The sequence below is a fragment of the Rhinolophus ferrumequinum genome, chromosome 4 (genome assembly GCF_004115265.2).
Source record: "Rhinolophus ferrumequinum isolate MPI-CBG mRhiFer1 chromosome 4, mRhiFer1_v1.p, whole genome shotgun sequence".
Classification (NCBI taxonomy): domain Eukaryota; kingdom Metazoa; phylum Chordata; class Mammalia; order Chiroptera; family Rhinolophidae; genus Rhinolophus; species Rhinolophus ferrumequinum.
The window spans coordinates 70,515,669-70,535,321 of NC_046287.1; the positions used below are offsets into that span (position 1 = coordinate 70,515,669).

The 19,653-nt window shown below is 31.2% G+C and overlaps 1 protein-coding gene and 1 non-coding gene across 2 annotated transcripts in view; both read right to left on the minus strand.

The window, feature by feature from the left end:
- Window positions 1-19,653, minus strand: part of SGCZ (sarcoglycan zeta) — a 797,227-nt gene that overhangs the window by 220,433 nt on the left and 557,141 nt on the right. The gene's annotated exons all lie outside the window — the stretch shown is intronic.
- On the minus strand, window positions 15,053-15,158 carry LOC117021848 (U6 spliceosomal RNA). Its single transcript, XR_004422934.1, has one exon. It is a non-coding gene; the product is annotated as a U6 spliceosomal RNA (small nuclear RNA).

Here is a 19,653-nt window from a genome sequence, read left to right on the forward strand (position 1 = left end):
TTTTTGACAGCAATGTATGTGGCATTTATTTGCATGACAAATGGCTAACACCTTTAGTCACATGAGCTCTTAGAAACCAGTAACCAAGACACTAACATTCCAAGGGAAATGAAAAAACAAGAAAATGAAATACAAATACAAATGCCCGTAAGAATAAGTTTACATGGAGATGACTGAGCTGAACAATGACAGAAGAGCAATTTCTAATATCACTGTCAAGGATTAAAAACACTGGTATTTAATGTTTGCACAATTTTGAATCTTTTTGTACATTTTGAACTCTCATAAACAAAGAGTGGGAGACAGACTAGTGAAGAACATTTCTATAATAAGTAGGAAATCTAAAGTTTTGACTCAAAATTTAAATTTTGGATATCCTTAGTCCTAGTGTTTCTAATTCATTAAAATTATTTCAAATAATTAGTTGAACAAATTCAAAAAATTTATATATAAGCATGTTTACTGCATAGAAAATACGTATATTGAATATTAGCTGTATTTTTAATAAAAATCTTTTTAAAAAAAATGTAGCTAACATATGGGCCCGAAACACTGCTTGTGTATTTATTTGTTCATCAACACAACCCAAAAAATGTGCAGAAAACTCCATTAATTGTAGATGACACTGGGGAGTAAACATAAAAGCAAAACAAAGGCATTTAAAGTACAACTATTAAATTTAAATTTCTGTGTCCTCTGAGATCTCAAAAAAATGATTTTTGTGAATAAATTTTAAATTTACCAGGTGAGGATAAACGGGATCAAATATATGGTGATGGAAGGAGAACTGACCCCGGGTGGCGAATAAACAAACACTTTGATCTTTGTTTGGTTTGTGCAGTTTTATTGCAGGTATAATTTCAATTGAATTTTTGAAATACTAGAAAAAAAATCATGAATCTCCCTCCACTAATGCCTTGATTTAAAAAAGCTGCTTGGTCGTGATTTTTATTGGATTAAAAGCCAAACAGAGACATTTGCTCAATCATCACACCTCTGAGAGACCTACAATGTCATTGTCTCTGAGCTATAGACATTTTATAGAGTTTATACAGTTAATGAGTTGATGAACTCAAGACCCAATATTAACATATTTACTTTGTAATTACTCTTTCAAGTTTAGGCTACACATAGAATAACTCAAACTTTTTTCATGATAGTTGTTTCATACATTTGCTGAGCTATCGTTAAATTATAAAGAAACTCAATGATAATACATCAGAATGTGGCAATACATACACATATTTTTCAATATTAAAACAATCCTATTCCCTGACACTAACCTGACAGGCCACAGTATAATTCCTATTGAACTAGGAGAAAAAACATACCAATATTTAAATACTGTTCCCATACAAATAAAAAATACTCTTCTTATACAAAAACGTCTCTCTGTGTGTATCATGGTTTAAAAAATAATATTGTTTCTATAAATCTATAACAACATTTCTATTTTTCATTTAAATACAAAGAAAGAGGATAACATCCATGCTAAATAACAATCTGTACAAAATTTTGCAAAGATCTCACTCTAAAACGCATAACTAGTTCATGGTTTTATGGTTTTTAAGAATTGCAAGAACGTGTTTGAGTTAACTGATCATGAAGTGGTAATTGATGTCTTTACATAAAATAAATAGTATTTACATTTTGTAGGTTTTACAAATTCTGAATGATATCTAAGAGAAATGCTCAGTTAAATAACAATCTGGTTTACATATTGATTTACAGAGGTAATTTACAATTAATTAAAATCTATAATAAAATTCATACCTGCTTCCATACATATTAAAATGTGTTACAATGGTTTGTGAAGTACTCTCTTTGTATCTTATTACAGAAATAAAGTTCTATTTCACTAAGATAATAACTTAAAATTACAACTATTTTCAAATTAAATTTTTATGTGTAAGACAATTAAGAATGAAGAAACTTTCTCCTGTGTCTGCTATTGCCCTTATGTTAAGCCAAAGTTCTTTAATTTTACTATAACATTATACATATGAGATAACCTCATTAAAAGTATCATTAATTTCCTACCCTCTACCTTGGAATAAATATTAGGCAAGGAAATATATACAACATGAAAAAGAATGAATTCATTACATGAACAAATGATTTTACAAAAAAAAATGGTAATTTTTCCACCAGTATTTTCAACTACGTAGGTGTCAGTGAAAACGTTTGATGAAAATAAATAAATGAATAGAAGTGACTGTTCATAATATATTCCAGCAGAAGTTAAAATTGCTTCTGTAAATATATATATTTTTTGAAATTATGTTTTCATCTGTAGTAGTATTCATTGCCAAATTTTGAGGAAGTCATTGTATGTGTGTGGTGGGGAGGGTAGGGGGAGAAGGGGGGTGGGGGTTGATTTACAGATGAAATAAGAAATTCCTTATTGAAAGGGGTAGAAACCTTCACATTGATGAAGGGCATTCGCTACTGGGAAGAATTACTTGCAACAACATGATTTAACATTCTCTAAAAAATCTATTTTACACTTAAAACTAAAGTATTAAAAATAATTTCTAAAATACATGCGTTAGATAATCAAATCATTTTCAATCTGTATTATAAAAACACTTAAACTACCTCTTGCACATGTAAATATCCACACTTCTAATTATTTTTCAGGTGTTACAAATTAGTGTAGACGATTAAGATGCTTTTTCACCCCCGCAGGGGAGATCTATATACTTTCAAATCTGTAGGCACACAGACATATAAACTCATGTGTTCATGTAGATATGCTAGAAATTAGTTCTTAAATCCATTTAAAAAAACCCAAAAAACAAAAAACATCAGAAGTACATTTTGCAGTAATAGTCATCATATTTCTCCTTTAATGTTAGGTACATTTTTACTTTATAGGAAGCTCTATGAATTAATTTAAAGACTAGGAATGATAAATAATGCTAGGTAACTCTTCACACAAAATTAAAATATATCTGTCCATTTGAAAGAAAAAAATACTTTCCTAAATTATATATTGCAGACCTTCTCCTCCAAATAACTTTGAAATTATATTCAGAGGATAAAATACTTAAATTTACTGTTATATTTGGATTCATACTGAAAAATCAATTCCTTGCCTTGATAAAACCTTTTGTTATATCCAAATAAATTTAGTCACTAAAGAGATATTGAAAATTGTAAGTCACAGACAGCTTTAATCTTGTAAGTGCATCATTCTAAAATGTGTGGGATAAATCTGAAATGGTCAAACCTGCTATAATTAAAGGTATTCTTTGGATCTCTTTATAGTGGAAGCCACCAAAAAATCTGATGTATGCCAGAAGAGTTAAGTGTTCAGATATATATTATTTTCTCACCAATCTGACATCATAATGAATATTTATTCAATGAGCTATTATGTTGTTGTTTTAGAAAGTGTAATATTTCCAACCATACAAGAACATCATAGTAAAGTTCTGTATTTTACATTACAGACTGAGAAGATTTATACTTAATTTTGTGGTATTAAAGAACAAAAGCATCATATTTCAATATAATGCTAATGAAAATAGTTTTATTTTCTTTTTAGTCAATGTACATATCAATGTCTAAATATTATCCCCTTTTCGCATTGTGCCTCATTGTCTTGAAGCATCAGGCCCCAAACTCCTCTGTGCATTTCCAAATGGCAGAAACTCTTCTATTATTTAACAATCTTTTATATTCCCCTAATTGAGCATTTATATATATATATATATATATATATATACACATATATATGTGTGATATATATCATTTATCTATATATATAATGATATATATCACATATATATATACACATATATAAATGATATATATCACATATATATATCAACAGACTGTGATCATACCTAAGACCTACCCACAGAATACTTATTTTTTTCCCTTTGGGAAATCACTGCTGCTGGTAACAAATGTTCTTCCTCTAATTTATGATTTTGGTGTATTCAGTTTATTGTGCTATACATAATATCTCCTTCCTTTTTAGTTCACCTTATATTTCTTTTTACTTTTGTAAATAATTTAGAGTAATAATTATACAACTTATTAATATTTAACTTCATAAAATATCTCCACAAAATTACTTACATGAATTTATACTGACATAATACTTTTGCATGTCATTAATTAGAAAAAGCTCAAACCTGCTGGCAAAACCCTTTAAAACAAACTTTGAGATATCGACGTACTTTGGTTTTAAGCATTTGATTTTATGAGCTCATTAATGAATGTTAATATTTTCCATTGAAATTTAATACCTATATTTTTATGCTTTTTACCACTGTGAGTTGTTTTACATACTAATGATTTTTATTATCCTATTAGTATTCTAAATTGAGTTTGGGTAGTAGAAATGACACAATTATCTTATTTTTATTAGATAACTTCTCATAGTATCTTTACACTACTTTATTCTCCTTTGGTAGTTTATCATCTACTAAACCTGTCTATCACAATCTGCAACAGATTATTTTGTTTAGTTATATCTACTCTGGTTTAATAACCATAAAAATATTAGGCCTAAATTTCCTATAATTTAAAACATGTAAGATATTTTTTTGAACTGCTCTGATTTTTACCACAACACACAATGTTTAGACTATCTTATGTTTAACTATTTAAAAGAAAAGGAAATGTAGGAAATATATGATAAACACCATACCTCTTCTTCACCTATTGGAATATGTTCAGCTAATGAGGTCCAATATCATCATGAATTTAGTATCATTCCTTTAGTCTGAAACTTATAGCTCTTAAATGGTTAACAGTATTTTTCTTTTTTGTCTTTCTTTCCTGGAGTTTTTTAGATTTCAAGGAACTGACTCAAGTTGTTCATAAAAGGTTAGAGGATGAGTTGAAGGCATTCATTTTAAGAACACATGAACAAAAATAATTGATATGGAAGCTGATGAAAATAAAGGGCAGACGACACCAAATGTTGGTGAGGCTATGGAACAACAGAAACTCTCATCCATTGCTAGTAGTAATGCAAAATGGTACAGTCATTTTAAGAGACAGTTTGTCAGTTCCTTATAAAACTAAATATGCTCTTACCATATATACAGCAAATCATGCTCTTTGGTATGCAAATCATGTTCTCAACTCTCAAAGGAGTTGAGAACTTATATTCACACAAAAACTTGCACACAAATGTTTATAGCAGCTTAGTCATAATTGACAACAAAGATGCTCCTCAGTAGGTGAGTGGCTAAATAAATGGTAGCACATCAGACAATGAAATGCATCCAGTGCTAAAAAGAAAAGAGCATCAAGCCATAAAAAGACATAGAGGAAACTTAAGTAACTATTACTAAGTAAAAGAAGCCAATTTGAAAAGGCTACCTGCTATATATGCAGTAGTATTGCAAATATATGACATCTAGAAAAGGCCAATCAATGGAAAAGGTAAAAAAGATTTGTGCTTACCAGTAATTGGGGAAGAAAAAGAGATGAATAGACAGTGCACAGAAGATTTCAGGTCAATGAAATTCTTCTATGTGATAGTATAATGGTGGATACATGACATTATATATTTCTCCAAATCTATAGAATGCATAACACCAAAGAGTGAACTGGATTGTAAGCTATGGACTTCGAGTGATAATGATGAGTCAATGTAGTTTCATTGATGGTGCCGGATGATGACAGTGAAAAGGCAGGGCACATGTGGAGGTAGGGGCCATATGGAAATTCTGTATTTCCACTCAATTTTGCTGTGAAACTAAAGCTGCTCCAAGATATAAATAAAGTCTATTAATAAATAAAAGGGCAATAATTACAGTTTATATTTCCAGGTCTCCATGATTAGAAATGAAGGTGTATTTATTTATTTATTTATTTATTTATTTATTTAATTTATTTATTTAATTTATTTATGTTAAATGTATTGGGGTGACATTGGTTAATAAAACTACAGAGTTCATGTACACAATTCCATAATACATCATATATATACTGCATTGTGTGTTCACCACCCAGAGTCAGTTCTCATTACGTTACCAAATATTTGACCCACTTTACCCACTTGGACCATCTTCCCTCTCCCCTTACCCTCTGGTAACCACTAACTGTTGTCGCGGTTATGAGTTTTTGTTTCTTTGTTTTGTTTGTTTGTTTGTTGCTTTCAGTTTTATATCCCACATATCAGTGAAATTATATGGTTCGCAACGTTTCCTGTCTGACTTATTTTGCTTAGCATTATAATCTCAAGATCCATCCATGCTGTTGCAAATGGCAGTATTTCATTTTTTCCTATGGCTGAGTAATATTCCACATCCTTCAGGAAAATCATTATGGCTGAGTGTGTATATGTTCCACATCCTTCTCATCCAATCATCTACCAAAACTCACTATGGTTGTTTCCATGTCTTGCCCACGGTAAGTAAAGCTGCAGTGTACATTGGGGTACATATATCTTTACAGATAAATGTTGTCAGATTTTCTTGGTAGACACCCAGAAGAGAGATTTTTGGGTCATATGGTAATTCTATTCTTAACTATTTAAGGAACCCTCACAGTGTTTTCCATAGTGATTGTATCCATTTACATTCCCACCAGCAGTATATGAGGGTTCTTTTTTCTCCACAACCTCTCCAAAACTTGTTATTATTTCTCCTGTTGATGATAGCCATTCTAACAGGTATGAAGTGGTATTTTACTGTGCTTTTGATTTGCATTTTCCTAACATCTAGGGAAGTTGGGCATTTTTTCATATATCTGTTGGCTGTTTGTATACCTTCTTGGGAGAAATGTCTGTTCAGCTCCTCCAATTTTTAATTGGATTGTTTTTTGCTGTTGTTGAGTAGTATGAGTTATTTTTATATTTTAGATATTAGCCCTTTATCGGCCATGTTGTTTGCACATATCTTCTCCCATTAAGTAGGTTGCCTCTTTGTTTTGTTGACGTTTTTTCCTGCTATGCAGGAGCTTTTCAGTTTGATAAAGACCCATTAGTTTAGTTTATTTTCGCTTTTACTCCCCTTGCCTTTGAGGTCTAATTCATAAAATCTGCTGTGAACTCCAGGTTCCTAAGTTTAGTACCTATGCTTTCTTCTATGCAATTTATTGTTTCAGGTCTTCTGTTTAGGTCTTTGATCCATTTTGAGTTAATTTTGGTGTATGGTGACAGATACCACTGTAGTTTCATTCTTTTGCACGTGGCTTTCCAAGTTTGACATGATAATTATTGAAGAGATTTCCTTTTCTCCATTGTTTGTTTTTGGGACCTTTGTCGAAAATTATCTGCTCATATATATATTTGGGTTTATTTCTGGGTTTTCAATTCTGTTCCACTGGTCTGTCTGTTTTTCTGCAAAGAGCATGCTCTTTGATTATGTCACTTTGCAGTACAAATTGAATGCAGGTAGTATGAAACCTCCAGACTTGTTCTTTTTTCCTCAGGATTGCCTTAGCTATTCAGGATCTTTTGTGATTCAATACAAATCTGATGATTTTTGTTTGTTCGTTCTACTTCTTTAAAAAAGGCCATTGGGATTTTGATGGAGGTTGCATTAAATCTCTATATTGCTTTGGGTAATATGGTCATTTTAACTATGTTGATTCTTCTAATCCATGAACATGGAATATCTTTCAATTTCTTTTGTCTTCCTCAATTTCTTTCAATTTCTTTCTTACAGTTTTCAGTGTATAGGTCTCACACATCATTTGTTAAGTTTATTCTCAGGCATTTTATTGTTTTTGCTGCAATTGCAAAATGAATTGCATTTTCATTTCTTTTTCTTAAATTTCATTGGCAGTATATAGGAATACAATTGATTTTTGTATATTGATTTTGTATCCTGCAACTTTACTGTATTTGTTTATTATTTCTAATAGATTTTTGGTGAAGTCTTGAGGGTTTTCTATATAAAAAATCATGTTATCTGCAAAAAGTGACAATTTGACTTCTTCATTCACAATTTGGATGCCTTTTGTTTCTTTCTCTTGCCTGATTGTTCTGGCTAAGACTACCAATACTATGTTGAATAACAATGGTGAGATGGGGCAACCCTGTCTTGTTCCTGACCATACAGAGAAAGCTTTCATTTTTTTACCATTAAGTATGATATTAGCTGAGGGTTTTTTCATATATTGCCTGTATCATGAGGAGGTACTCTCATTCAATACCCATTTTATTAAACATTTTAATCATAAATAGATGTTATATCTTATCAAATACTTTTTCTGCATCTATTGCTATGATCCTATGATTTTTATTATTTATTTTGTCTGTGTGGTATATAACATTTATCAACTTGCGTATGTTGAATCATCCTGCTATCCTTGGAATGAACCCCACTTTGTTCTGGTGTACAATATTTTTAATGCACTATTGTATTCACTTGCTAGTATTTTGTTTAGGATTTTTGCATCTGTGTTCATCAGAGATATTGGTCTATATTTCTGTCTTGTTCGTGGTGTGTGTGTGTGTGTGTGTGTGTGTGTGTGTGTGTGTGTGTGTTATTCTTCTTAAGATTTGGTACTAGGGCAATGATGGTTTCATAAAATGAGTTAGAAACTATTGTCTCTTCTTCATTTTTTGGAAGAGTTTGAAAAAGACAGGTATTAAATCATCTTTCAATGTTTGGTAGAATTCACTAATGAGGCCATCTAGTCCTGAACTTTGGCTTTTTGGGAGGTTTTCCATAATGGTTTCAATGTCCTTGCTGTTAGTTGGTCTATTTAGATTTTCCAGTTTATCGTGATTTATGTATACTAATCTAGATCTATATATACTAATACTAGATCTATATACTTCTAAGAACATATCCATTTCCTCTTGGTGATTGAAAATGGTGATATATAGTCTTTCATAGTATTCTTGTATAATCCTTTGAATTTCTGTCATATTTCTCATAACTTCTAATTCATTCCTGCTTTTGTATATTTCAGTCTTTATTTTTTTTTCTGTGTGACTCTAGCTAGGGGTTTGTCAATTTTATTAATCTTTTCAAAAAACAAGTGCTTTATTGCATTATTTTTTTTCTATAGCCTTTTTGTTCTCTACTTCATTTAATTATACTCTAATTTTTATTATTTCCTTCTTTTTTTCTGAATTTGGGCTGCATTTGTTCTGCTTTCTCTAGTTCTTCAAGATGTAATGCTAGGTTGTTTATTTTGGATTTTTCTTGTTTCTTGAGACAGGCCTGTACTGACATAAACTTTGCTCTTATAACAGCTTTGAATGCATTCCAAATTTTTTAATAAGTTGCATTTTCATTCTCATTTGTTTCTATGTATCTTTTGATCTCTCCTTTTATTTTGTTCCTCAGTAGCATGTTGTTTAATATTCACGTATTTATGGTTCTTGCCACTTACTTTTTGCAATAGATCTCCAATTTCAAAGCACTGTGGTAGGCGAATATGCTTGGTATGATTTCAATCTTAAATTTGTTGATGCTAGTTTTGCGCCTGAACATATGCTCTATCCTTGAGAATGTTCTATGTACACTAGAAAAGAATGTATTATCTGGTGTTCTGGGCCAAAAGGCTCTGTAAATGTCCATTTGCTCTAATGTGTCATTTAAGCCCGATGTTTCCTTATTGATCTTCTGTTTGGATGATCTATTCATAGCTCTCCAATGGGTTATAGTTCTGTTAGTAATTGCTTTATATATTTTGGTGCTCCTTGATTGGGACATATATATTGATAAGTGTTATGTTTTCTTGATGTATTGTCACTATGAAATGTCCACCTTTTTCGCATGTTACCTAATTTGAGGTCTATTTTGTCAGATGTCGGTATGCCTACACTCTCTTTTCTCTGGATACCATTTGCTTGGAGTATCATATTCTACCCTTTCACTTTGAGTCTATATTGTCCTCATGGCTGAGATGTATCTCTTGGAGGCGGCATATCAGGTTTGGTTTTGTTTTTTGATCCAATCTGCTACTCTGTGCCATTTAATTGATGAGTTCAATCCATTTATATTTAGGGTGATTATTAACAAATGTGAGGATTTCCTATAGCTGTTTTTGTCTTTTGTTTTCTGGTAGGTTGGTGTCTCTATTGTTTCTTTGCTTATGTGCTTCTGTCGGTTATTTTAGTTGGTGGTAATCTGTGATTATTTCCTGTGTGTACTCTTTTTTTTTTTTTTTTAGGTTATGTGTCTCAGTTCTGGTTTTCTTTTTTCTCTTTCTTTTTTTTTTTTTTGGAGTGGTTACATTAAAATTTTGTAAAATAAATTTTCATATATAAAATAGTCTTTTGCTTGTGCATGCATCTTATCTGCATTCCCCTTTGCAAATTCAGACCTTTTTCTCCTTCCCTTTTATATTTTTGTCATCACAAAGTATCCCTATTTATGCTCTGAGTTTATTTTGAGCTACATTAGCATTGTCTTCTTCTTCACTTTTTCTTTTTTTTCCTTCATTTAACCCTTACGTCATAGTTAAGTGTATTGTGCCATATTCTCAATAGAGGTTACCATTTCCTGCTTCTGTCTCTCTATTAGTCATCTTACTCATAGTTACATATACTTTTGTCTTTTTGTTTCAGGTAGCATAACCCCCTTCAGTATTTCCTGTAATGCAGGCCTTGTGATGGAAAATTCCCTCAGCTTCTGTATATATATCTGATAAGGTCTTCAATCCTCTTTCATATCTAAAAGATACATTTGCTGGATATATTACTCGTGCCTGGTAATTTCTTTCTTTCAACGTTTGAATATTTGATACTACTCCCTCCTGGCTTGTAAAGTTTCTGCTTAAAAATCTGATGACCTTATTTCTTATTTCACTTATAAAATAGTAGCAATTAGACAAGACTTCAAAGTTTCCTGTCACTGTATCTGTGTGTCTGTGTGTGTGTGTGTGTGTGTGTACTATCTATCTATCCATGAATAGATAGATAGATAGTATATATAGTATATATATTCATGTTTTTCTGTTGATAATAATGATCTTCTAGAGGAAGAAAAAATGCTGATGCAAAAAAAGAAGCGAAGAATTTGTAGAATAAATGCCTAAATGCCTAAATTAAAAGAGGTGAGACAAGACCTAGTCACAAGTAGAGTGGTTTATCTTAGTTAAAAGCAAAGGCAATTTATCCCTATTAAAAGAGATAACAGCAATAATATATATATGTATACATATATATACATACATATGTATATGTATATATGTATACATACATATACATACATAATATATATGTGTATACATATATAGTACATATATGTATACATATATACATACACATATAGTATACATATACATAGATATTATATATGTACACATATATACATACATATATAATATATATAGTATATATAGTGTATATATACTATGTATAGTATATATGCATATACTATATACACATATACATATATAGTATATGTATATGTATATATATGTATATATACATATATACATATATATATTACTGCTGTATAGTATATATACTATATATATACTGCGTATATATAGTATATACATATATAGTATATGTAGTATTATATATACTATTATACTGTACTAATATACTAATATATACTATATATTATATACTGTATATACTATTACACATAGTATATACAGTATATTATATATACATATATATTATATACTATATATATCTTAAAATAGTAACATGGCTTTCAATACACATATACTATTTTTTACCTCCAATTTAGATATTCTTTCTTGTGTTGTGTGTGTTTGTGTGTGTGTGTGTGTGTGTGTGTGTGAAATCCTTCTCATCATTAAATCTTGTTATGTAACACAGCTACTTGAAATTCCTGGCTTAAAAGAAAAATCTATACTTATTCCACACCATACACAGAAATGAGAATTCCCTGAAATTAATGACATATGTAAAAAGTAAAATTTTAACAGTTTTTGAAGTAAATATACAAGTCTATATCATGACTTCAGTGCAAATAATATTTGTATAGGAAAAAAGGCTCAAATGGGTTAATGACAAAGAAATCTTAAAATTGTGATTGCTTTAAGCTTACTAACTTCTGTTTCTCAAGAGATGCTTTCAGGAAAATGAAGACACTGCTCATAAACTAGAAGAACATGTAAAATATAATTGACATATAAACAGCAAAGTGTTAATATTTAGAAAATGTGGAGGATAATAAAATAATCCAATAGAATAATGTACAAAATGCATAAATATACAGTATACAGAATATGAAAACATAAATAAACAATGGATCTTGGTGCTTAATCTCAGTATTCAGAGCAATGGTATTTAAACATAGGACAAAATGACATTATACATTAATCATGTTGACAGAATTAAGTTTCAATCACAAGTGCCTGTGAGGATATGGAATGAGATTCATACATGGTTTGTAAGTAATGGAGTGAGGAAGAGAATTTAAAAGTCATTGCCTTATGATCAGTTGGGGCATACTCAATTTATTATTTGGTCACTCATGCACAATATAAGTTTCACATTAATTTTGTGTTTTTTGTGACAGTACTAGTCTAAAAGGAAAAATATATACTGTTTTAAATCTCACAATAAATGTAACTCTAGATTTTATTTTATTGAATTTTTTAGATCTTACAATCACATTATGACTGAGTTTATTGTGTTTCATATTGTAAATACAAATAATAACTATAGTAGAATGCACAAGGATCTTATAATACAGGTTGCCTCTTGCAAAGTAAGAGGGATTTATTTTTCATTATATATTATTTAACTTTTGAATTTTATAATGGGGTGGGTTATTGCTATTCAGTAATAAAATTAAAATATCAAATTAAAAACATGTATGAGAGGTTGGTTAATATGTTTCACTTCTGATCATGAGTTGATAACTAATTCTGGACTTTTCCTACCACAATTACCAACTAAAAAACGAGACAAAATATTTGAAAATATTTGAAACATTCAGCAATAGGTAGCTAAGGACTGCTTGTCTCTAAGTGAGATAGGAAACAATATGAAAGCACAATTGTCCCTGATTACTTCCTGGAAACACCTACTATGCCATACCACAGGAAGGAGAATCCAGTGTTATCCTGAAATGACAATCTTTTGCTCACACTGTTCAAATATTTTGTTTTATTTGTATTTTTAAAGGGCTGGAAATTACTAGTTAAAACATGAAAGCAGAAGAGCCACTTAATCACTAAGACAGAGGGTAGTCCTTTATGCTGTAGTGACTACCACCTTCCTCTTCTTTATTTGAGATTTAGCTGGCTACATGGACATCCAACTAAAGAATACATATTCTAGCTATCTTTATATCTTCTTGTCTAGTTTAGCATTTTTCTGTATTTTTCTCCCATTTATATCCATTATTATTAACAGTAGAATTAAAGGTAGTCCCTGAGAGATTATAGAAGGCCCCCCATTTTGCATTTCTAGCTTCTTTTGTGTCATCTGCTGTGTGTGAGAATCCTGTGAGCACACAGTGAATAAGGTTTTCACTTTAACGGAAACAAATATTTGAAAGATAAAGAGTAAGGTAACTTGTTTCTGTTTTCTCAGTTTTTTTGGGTACAAGACAACCAAAACCTTCCTTTCTTTGACAGTAGGCACATGAACATAAGTAATTTTTAAAAAGCAATTTATATTTTGAATGGATTTTTTTTAGATCTTCCAGTATATAATAAAACCAATTTGTCAGTTAATAAATAAATATTCCCCAAAAGGATATATAAGTATGTTAGCACCCCTTTCGTTCTCAAAATTGTTCTGGTTTGAACAATACATTATTCATCCACACTACTTTTAGATCATCATTTTAGAGAACGGACTTGCCCTACATTTCCTCTCCCCCTTGAAGTCACCTGGAACATGGTGGATCTGTTGTAGTGCTCTTGGAACTAGAGATGGAGGACATTTGCTGAGCGTGGTACTAGGGACCAGCCAATCAGGGTGTCTGGAAGAACAGACATAGAGTAGAGCCTCCCAGCAGCTCTAGATTCCTCACCTCTGTACTGTTTTCCCCAGAGATAAATAAACTGCTGTCTTAATAGGACACTATGTTTTAGCATCTTGCTGCTAACGCAGCTTAGTCTGTCCTAAGTAATATACCCTCTAAGTAATAAAGATCAAATATTAGTTTGAATTACTATAATAGAAGTCACTCATAGACAACTACGGATTAACTGCACTTCTTATGGAGTATGATTAGATTGTGGTTATTTATTAAGATGAAAATCATGCAAAGCCAAAAGTATTATCATACATCTTTCACTGAGCCAAACAGATCCAGTTTCTCCCTTCACATTGGAATAGATTACCATTTCATACAGCACATGATGAAGCAGTTTCTACCTGTTAGGGGCCATGTCATTTGAAATATACATTGCACTTACATATTACAATTGGATCAATGACATGTTCATGCTAGGGGTGACCCTGAGGAATTGAACCCGAATTTGAGAAGACCAAATTTACTTTCCCATCTTTGATTCCCCAAGATGTCTGGTTACGCAATGGAATCATTTGCCCTTATTGGATTATCTAACTGTTTTTTTTTTTTCTCTTAGCTTAGCTGTATTAACATAGTATACTAAATGAAATCTAGAGATTCCTTAAGGACTCATTTTATAGTATTAGTTATATTTCATCTAATAGTTTCCTAATATAACTGTAAACATTTTCTTATTTCTACTCTAAATAAGAATATAAAGCCATTCATAATAAAGAGCTGCTAAAATGTTTACAGATGTGTTGACTTTTTAAAATTCATAATATTTTTAGCAATGAGGATTATCATATTGTAGGACAAACTAAATGCAGCAAATTATAACACTTGATGTAATATTGATACCAGAGTATTAACTCCTTCTTTCTGTTTATTTTGTTGTCACCAAAATGTGCTGATCAGCACTGTATCAGTTACTTGCAGATCCTAAGGGTTTGAGTTTGAACTGTTCATTATTTCAAACCATTGCTCTTCTGTTTAGTGACCATTTATTTCAATTATATTTTCCAGGGGCAAACTCTTTACTTGAAGATGGTTTAAAACTTAGACTATTAGAATCCTCAATTTATGTTATCTTACCCTGGAGAAAATTTTCTTTTGCCAGGTACTACACGAACTAACAGTCTCAGACCCCTTTAATAATAAAAAGTTTCTTAAATATAGAACACACCATAAATTCTTATGTGATCCTTGTGCAGGGTCCATTCTAATCTTGTCTGTACCATTCCAATTTTAGAATATTCAGTGCCGAAGTCACCATCTTTTTTTTAATTAAAATTTATTGGGGTTACAATGGTTAGTAAAATTACATAGGTTTCAAGTGTAGAATTCTCTAATACATCGCATATAAAAGTCAATATCTTAATACTATCTTTAGGATTGGAGTTTCCACACAATAATGTATTATGACAGGTTGAACTCTAGTTTATCCTTTCTCCTAGGACACAGTCCTTTGGGTCTTAAGACCACTTGGGTTGTTAACCAGGCTCTCCACTCTTTTCTTAACAGGGTTTGAAAAACAACACTCCCTGACTCCATCCACCTTCCCCTGCCCCACAAGCCCATAAGGATCCTGAATATACAGTTTAGGTTTTCAGCTGATTCTTCTAGAGAGTCAAATACCCCTACAACACAAGATATCTGAACGCTGCATTCATCTTTCTGGCTTCTTCTGGTCTTTTCTAAGATCACAACCTGGCTATTTCCCACTATCTCATTTGTTGATGCTATTTATTAGATATTTTTATCCTGTCATTAGACTATGAAGGGTGATGGATTAATATTTGTCCTATAATACATTTAAAAGACAAATTTGAAATGCTATTCTGTATCCCATCATCATGTTTAAAATAAACTGGTTTTGGTTTAGTGCTTATATAAAGTTCTCTCAGCTTGAATGAATTTTAGACAGTTTTTTTTTTCCTGACTCCAAACCCCTCACCTTTTTTTCTTACAGCATTTACTTTAGAAAATATGTAATTGTAAATTTTTCCTCTGCTCCTTTGAGATGTAAATCTTCTGGAAGACTTTGCCTCTTTTGTAACCTAGAAAGGTCTTTCTTAAGGGCCTGGGAACTATCCTTTTGTAATATATTCATGAAGAGAGATGCATTCCTATCTCCCAGTTTCTGTGAGAAGGTAGGAGCCTCATTTCCATAAACACCTACTAGGGGGAACACATCTGGTCTAATCACATTGACCAACCTCATTAATATCTGTTATTGGATTCCACTTGCTTGTCTTAAAGCATAAAAACACACCCACCTTTTGTTTCAACAGTTAAGTTCAATCTCTCTCCTCTATTTCAATAATCTTGACCCCTATCACTACAGTTCTGAATAAAGCCTTCCTTACCTATTTAACTGTGTCCAGTGTAATTTTTTGACATGAACTCAAAATTAATTAATTTCTAGGGGTTTACTCTTTGGTATTTATCGGTGCAGTGACAAATTCTAAATGAAAAGTTTTCACCAACTCTTCATTAACACATTTTTTAATGTAAAGATAAAATACTACAAACCAGTGTAGCTGAATGGAAAGTAATTCAGGTTTTATAGAACACATCGGTTCTTTCAGGCTCATCATGTTATTAAACATTAAAAAGTAATATAAATTCTTTCATAATTTCCATTTTATATAAATATCTATTATCCGCAAATTAGATTAAACAAGGCAATTTTGTAACACGATATGGTTGCATTAAAAAATTAGAATGAGAACAATGGCTTGTAAAACTTCAACATTTTAAACTATTACTTATAATGTCCACAGTGCCTGTGGGTGAACAATCTGTTTCAGTGCCCACAAAATTATGAAATGGATACAAAATAATCTGTTCAAAAAATCAGCAAGATCTTTCTTATTAACAGGATTATTAATATAATTCGTACTGGCATGGCAGTTTTAAAAATCTAAATTAACTGTTTGCCCCAAAGACCCCATTTGTTCATGTGAATTAATTTTGGTCACTGTGTGTGTATGTGTGTGTGTGTGTGTGTGCGCGTGTAAATGGCATTATGAGTAGAAATGGAAGGTAGAAAGAAGGGGAGGGGATTAATTTAGCTGCATGTTTATTATATACAAAACATGTACCGTGTTTCCCTGATAATAAGACATAGCCGGACTATCAGTTCTAGTGCGTCTTTTGGAGCAAAAGTTAATGTAAGACTCAGTCTTGTTTTAATATAAGACCAGGTCTTTATAACATAACATAGCATAATACTGGGTCTTATATAATATAATATAATATAATGTAATGTAATGCAATGTAATATAATACTGGGTCTTATATTAATTTTTGCTCCAAAAGACACATTAGAGCTGATGGTCTGGTTAGGTCTTATTTTTGGGAAACGGTATTAAGAAACAATGGGGTGGTGAAAAACTAGAGAAACTTGAAAGTGGCATTTCCTGAGACTTTAATGTGTAACAAGTGGATCTGATTGAATCTCAGGGCCACACCTGCTTGATCATTGACCTTTGTCTCACATCTTGCTTACTTAATTTTTTCTACATTTTACATAAGTGGAATTGTTTGTAAATTTATACGTCTTTCGTGCATTATAAATGATTATAGTATGGAAATATAGGATATCTGTAGCCTTACATATTCTGCCTAGGAAATACCAATTTTTCTTGTTTTTAGCATGATACTAAAAGCAAAGTGGTATTATTAGGTTGGTGCAAAAGTAATTGCAAAAGTAATTGCGGTTTTTGCAATTATTCTTTTAAACCGCAATTACTTTTGCACCAACCTGATGTTTTACTCAGAAATGGAGCTCAATGACGGGGTAGGAAATACACTGCAAAATGAAGCCTGCTGATTCTCATCCTCTTAGTTGCAACCTCTCTCCACCACTTCCCTTCTAACCTTCCTTCCCTGCCTTCTCTCCCAACCCTCTATGATAAGTATAAAAACTCAGTAGTTTTCATGCAAAATTAAAATCCAAGAAATCAAGGTATTGATTCGATGATCCAACAACCACCTACTGAGTGACTCTTATAAGACTGTTCTAGAAAACAGCTCAGAAAATGCATGGGTTTCTTTCTTTTCTCTTTTCTTTTTTTTCATCCATGCCATAACAGAAAGACACACATACCATTTTTTTGAAAAATCAGACCTCAGATTTTAATGTTCCAGATTCACAGTTAAGCTCTGTTAAGATATTTTGAGATCAGCATCTAAATAAATAAATAAATGAATGAATAAATAAATAAATAAATCTTTCTAACAAATCATTCCTGAGACAGAATAGTCATTTCTAGAACTTGAAGATTATGTAGGCCTGTTCTACTAGCTCACATCTTTAGTACCATTTTTAATTAATTGACAACCTCATAATTCTTATTTTTATATAAAATTTATATTTAAACATTTAAAAACATCCCTGATTCATTCTACTCACAACGTTTAAATCTATCTTACATCTTTGGTTATATTTCTTCATTTTAGTTAACCTTAAATAATTTGTTCCTGTCCAGGATTAAAGTTAACTAATGTCCATTTTGTTTACTTGGTTTAATTTTTTTTGACTACTTTTGGTGTACTTCTTATAGAGAATATGTAGGAAAGTTCACTGTTCATGATCCAATCTCCTCTAAATCCCTAATGGCCACTCCCCAACAGTCACATTCTACAACGCAAGAACAGGAACACACACACACACACACACACATACACACACACACACAGATATAGACACACACACACGCGTGTTACTGGATTAAAAGATAAAACACTTTTAAGGGAAAAGAAACCTTGCATTTCTTAGTGCGGTTTATGCTTCTGTAAATTATTAGAAGTATTCAACTGAGGTGAGTATAAAAATATTTCTAAGGTTATTTGAGAACTAACTTGTTTAGCAAATGGAAATAGGAAACTATTTTAGTAATACACTGAAAAGTGCTCTTGGGTCTTTAAAGATTTTAGGTACTTTCCTGTGAAATAAGAGTTATAAGATTCTAAAACACAAGTTAGTTATATCTTTTGATAAAGCATAGCTCATGTCAATATGAATGTATTTTAAATTTATATCCATTTTTGTTCATTTTACTTTGCTTGAAATACATATATTTTTAGGTTACTGCCAGTAAGAAACATCTTAGGGAAAAAATTGTCAAGAAATAAGGTATTTATCTTTGCCCTGTGTTTTACTAAATGCTGCAATGCAGATTATAAATTGGTGTCTTGGGGGCCCAACTTGGTATTTCATTTTAAAGCTAATTTTGGAGAACGTATTTGAGTGAATCATATATCAGTGACATTTAAATTTTGACCCATATAGAATTGAATTTTTGAAATATATCAGAAGCCTGGATACTGTAAATCCTTTATCATCATAAAATAATAAAACGCTAGCCATTAGTTGCTTAGGAACTGTTCAGCAAATATAAGACAATTTGGACATAAATAGGCATATGTGAGTATGGCACATCATTAATGTTTGTAAAAATTAGTGCAATCATTTGTGGTTGAGAATCAAACAAACAAACGGAAAAAAACAAACTAGACATGAACTTACTTTAATAGAGATAGAATAAACTGAAGCCAAGAAAACCAGAACCATCTGAACCCCAGATAATTCATAATCATAACTGAATTATTTGCCATCAACATATTTTCCTAGTTCATATTGATGTCTATTTATGAGTGATCATCAAAATTTAGATTTTAAAGAAACATTAAAATTAAGAGCAGCATAAGTTTAGTCCAACATATAGGTACACTTCATAGTCAACATGTAAAAAACCTAACT